Source organism: Copadichromis virginalis, linkage group LG23 (genome assembly GCF_057382275.1).
Source record: "Copadichromis virginalis isolate Kocher_CV1m ecotype Utaka linkage group LG23, C_Virginalis_male_GT1.1, whole genome shotgun sequence".
NCBI lineage: Eukaryota > Metazoa > Chordata > Actinopteri > Cichliformes > Cichlidae > Copadichromis > Copadichromis virginalis.
The window spans coordinates 40,716,873-40,721,887 of record NC_140639.1 but is presented as its reverse complement, the minus strand read 5'-3'; positions in this window follow the sequence as shown (position 1 = coordinate 40,721,887).

Sequence of the window (5,015 nt, the reverse complement as noted above, 5' to 3'; positions counted from 1 at the left end):
CTTGCCTTCAAGGTTGAGTCAATTCTACAGTTCTACCATTTTGAATTAGACTATTAAGACTGCAAAGGATTTGATTTGAAAGATTGTCCTTTAGTTCTTAATATTTTGACTTGTATTATATACAGGCTAAACACAATTATCATGCAAGTAATGACTTTTCACTACCACAGTATACCTTTTCTTAAAGGCCATTATGATAGCATTTTCATCAGCTGCCTTTATGAGTTTTCTAAATTCAAATCCCACATAATGAACATATTATATTCCGAAGTGCTACAGACTGAATTTTGATAGATGGTAGTCATTCAGTCGTATGACAATGTGGTGATAATGTTTTAGTGTGTAGTTCATTTGTCATGGTTGATGTACAATGGTGCCATTCCATGCAGTACTGATAAGGGAGTCTGTCTCTGGAAGGTAGCTGCTTTGAATTCACATCAGTTTTGGAAATCTGTATTGGGGAAAAAAAAAAAGCACACTGTCCTCAAATTACAAGACAAATTTCCTCTGCTCTGCTGCTTCACTATTCTTCCAGACCAGAATCTCATTGGGCAGAAATTTAGGTCTGTGCTGGTACTTAATAGCTCCTAATGAATCTCATCCCAATATTTATTCCCAACATCAGAATGAGTTGGATAATAAAAATTGGATGTTATTAATGCCCAGTCCTACATTTGCCTTGAAGCCAGTTTTTGCTACCAGTTTCTGTGTTGTTGTAGCCTGTAACCCACACCAGCTACACTCAATTTTAGGTACTCTATGTGAATCAAGACATGGTATTGAGTTCTGCCAATGAGGTTATATAACAGCCGAATCCAGCCAAGAGCTCTGTCAATCAAAAGTAATGTGTTAACACGAGCTTTAATGCTGGCTCAGGGCTATTGTTGGATGCTAAACTCTGTTATATTCTTCTTGGGCTTACATGTAAAATACAAAAAGAAAAAAAGAGAGAGACAAAATGTATCTCTTATAGTCAGACTAAACAAAAAAAATCACAGTTCTGGTGAGTGAATGCATCATTTTTCATCCTTTTTTTTTTTTTTTTTTTTTTTTGCCTGTCCCGTTTGGCTCTTTTGCCATCAGAATTGTTGTCTAAAGGCAAAGAAAGATGCCCAACGGATTTACTTTACCAAATTGACCATCCCAGCCTTGCCATAATGGTCCATTTGATTCACCTTTTATTGTTTATTTTATTTTCACTTACTGAACATGGGACAGACTTGACTGGGGGAAAGAAGGGGAGAAAGAAAGAGGGAAAGAGAAACAGCTGAGAAGAGGGATGGGGGAGAAGGGCAAAAACCAAAAACCAACAGAATGAGCAGAAAAAGAAAAAAAAGAAGAAAAAAAGAAAAAAAATGCATATATCGATCACCTGGGTCACCTGCTGAGAAAGAAAAAAGAAAACAAGCAGAAGAGAACAAGAGTAATAGAATAAACAACATCACAATGATATATGGGAATATGACAGTAAATACTAAATATTAAACATTATTGTGCAGCACATAAGATCAACAGAACACAGTGTGCTTTGAGGTAGGAGCCAAAAAGGGTGTAGTTTGTGGGTGTGATCACCCGTGTGTACACCTGTGAGCATGGACGCGCTTGTTTTTTGTTTTTTAAAAGGTTCCTTCATGTAATGATCTGCTAGAGGGTGTGGGGGGGCCACAGCCCCGTCCTCCAGGGCATGAAGCAGGTATGGAGGAGATCAAAACTCCAGACATCCAGAGGCCCCCAGAACACAAGAGACCAAGGAAGACCAACAGAGGGGCAGCCGCGCCACTGTCCCAGAAAGAGCTGAGGAGAGTCCCAGATGAGGGCTCACTCAGCAGCCGCGGAGCAGAAGCCAGGGGGAGTTGCAGTGACGTGCCCGTGAGCTCCGCCGGCAGCCAGCCGTGCCTGAGTGACCGAGCCCCAGGCCGAGAGGCCAGGGGCACCCCACATCCGAAGTGGCCCGAGCGAGCCCCAGGCTCCAGGCCCCGATAAGCGGCCGCCAAGGAGTGAGCCGGTGTGTACCTGGACGCCCATCCCCGGACACAAAGAACCACCAACGCACCGACGTCTGAGGGAGTCCGCCACTGGCAGGGGAAGTGGTGGTAGGGGGAGATAGGCCTCCATACCTTGGAGGGCCTAAGATGTCCCCAGAGAGGTGGCGCCTGACACCCAACCTGACATATAGACACAGAAATACAGGCACACACATATACAAACATCCATTCCCACCCTCATGCTCTCATATACACTTACTCCACACTCAACCAACGTGGAGACAGACATAAAGAGACGCTGTACACACGATCACACTCCCCAAGCGTACTCTACAAACCGGGTCTAGGTACCCTTGCCCCTGGAGGGGGGGGAACTGCACCCAGACCCAGGTGGTGTTACCCTTTTCCCTGCGGTGGGGGGAGGCAGACCGCCCCGACTCCGCAGCAGCAGGGAGGCCCCACACTCCAGACCGCAGTCGGACAGCCAACTCCTCCTCCTAGCCCCCCCGCTCCAGCAGGCCGCAGAGAATGGGGGTGAGAGAAGACTCCAAACCTCCCTCCACCCGCTCATTGTAGTGTTGATGCATGTGTGTTCTAAGGTGCATTTAAAACCCAGGAGGGCATGGAGCTACCTGCCAGAGAGCAGCAGGTAAGCGCATGGCCCCTCCTGCTGGCCCTCAATGTCTACGTGTATTTAACATTGAGAGGTGGGCAACGACGCCAGGGGTGGGGTGTACACCCTGATGGTACTTTGGATTCCGTGTATCGTGCCCACCCCCAAGATCCTATATGTATGTGTAATGAGAGTGTGAGTAATGTGAATGTCTAAGTTGTGGGATAAAATTGAGGCAGGGGCAGCCAGAAGGGGAAAGGGGGGGGGGGGGGTGGCCTCCTCTGCACCCTGGTGACATACCCCTACTCCAAGGTCCTGCATGTGTGGGTGGTTGTGATGGAGCGGGAAGAGGGAGGCAGCTGGAGATGGGGAGGGAAGGAAGGGAGGGGCAAGTGACCCCTCCCTGGGGCCAGCTCCCCCGCTGACCCCAGTAGGTACCCCCATACTCCGCGACCCACCAGGGAAAGGGGGCCCAGGCCCATCCAGACCGGGGCCCAGCGTTTTTCATCCTTAAAGTCACACTTAAATGTAAAATCTGATATGATTCTTTTTACTCTACTGCATGCTTTATTGTAATGCGTTTTATGGTTGAGAGTATTGAAGTCACATCTGTTGGCTGCTGGTATGTCCACTCACTGAAGTGTTATTATCTAGTATTAAAAACATCGGTCAATCTAACAATTGCTGTTCTTAATTGCAGTTTGGGGCTAATAAACACCAGGAATTAACTTTTTTTTGTTAGCATAGATAAATTGACATTGTGACTGGACAATAAACTCACATGGTGTTCACGATTGTGTGTGTAATACAGTAAGGGGAATTGTTGAAAATAATATATGAATGGGCCAATAGGCTCGACTATAGGGGCACAGAGGTGGGTTTAAATGAGACACAGAGACAAGAATGTAACTCAAAAGAACCAGCCAACTTTAGTGAAATAAACCATAAGGTTGACAAGCAGAGGTTAAAGACACTTTACAATGGTAGAAAGGAAACTTACAAAAAATGAAAGAAAACTAAAACTACTAAGACAATGACTTGGCCAAGGGTTACTTTTGGTTTTCAGTGTTCGGGTTTCAATGTTTGGGTTTCAATTAGGGCTGGGTATCGTCACTGATTTCTAGAATCGATTCAATTCCGATTCACAAGGTCCCGAATCGATTCGATCCACGATTCGATTTAATTCGATTCGATTCGATTTAAATCTGGGAAATTTTGACAGTCAGAGATATAATTCAGATCAGGACATTTACATATTTTTGTATCTATAAAAAGGAAGCTGACACTCTCAAGACTTTATCCAAGGTGTGAGCATCACAGCAGATGCCTTTGTGTCAAAGTAGCTGAAGATAAAACACAGAAAAACATGTAGGTGATTTTCCTGGCCTGGGATTTTATAAAAATATTCTGCAGTACATCAAAAACGAAAGAAAACCATTAATTAATCAACATTACCTCTGACGTTACAGCGGTTTTATTAGAGACATGGCTAAGCATTTTGCATTTTGAATAATTTTAAAAAGTTTCAATTTGTTCAGTATTGAACAGCAGAAATGAGGTTTTCTTTTCGGAAGAATGTAAAAGGGGAAAAAACAGCGGCCGACAGCGCTGTAAGCAACAGTAGACTTGTGTAACAAGCAAGCGAATAATGAAGAAAGCGAAACTGTTCGAGAGAGAGGGGGGGGGGGGGAGAGGGGGAGGGAGAGAGGGAGAGAGAGAGAGCTGCGCATCGCAATGGAAGCAAAACAGTAAAAGAGTGAATTCATGACGATGTTTATGTGAAGCGTTTGGATCTTCTTTTGCTGCTGATTCGGTCAATATTGTTTGGAGAGAGATCAAACTAACAGCTTTAGAATCAGCGCATAAAGGGCGTGAACACAAAGCGCGGACCCGGATCAGCGAGCTGTCGGCTTTCAGCCCCGACTGTGAGAAAGGCGACATCTAACTGATTCTGATCCGCGGGTCGCGCTGTGTGTTTAAGTCTATGTGCAGAATCCCTGTACCTGCTCTCATTTACTGTTTGGTGGTTCTTGAAATTTTGTGAGATGTCACCAGAGATTCTGGCATTTCGGACAAAATAAATTTATATTAAAAAATCGATTCAGGATTTTAATGAATCGATTTTACGTTATCCAAGCCAGAATCGATTTTAATCGATGAATCGATTATAAAAACCCACCCCTAGTTTCAATGCTCGGGTTTCAATGCTCGGGTGCACCCTAGTAACCTGACTCCTTAACTCTTATAGAAACAGATTACACAAATCCAATGTACATTCAAATGAAAATCTCATACTCTTTTCACATGTGGAGAATGTTCTACACAACAGCTTGTTATTCAGAGTCCCAAATAAAAAATGTCCAAGGGGTAAAGTCCAAAAAATTCCCAGGGTGTGAAAGAAAATAGGGGTGAGAGAA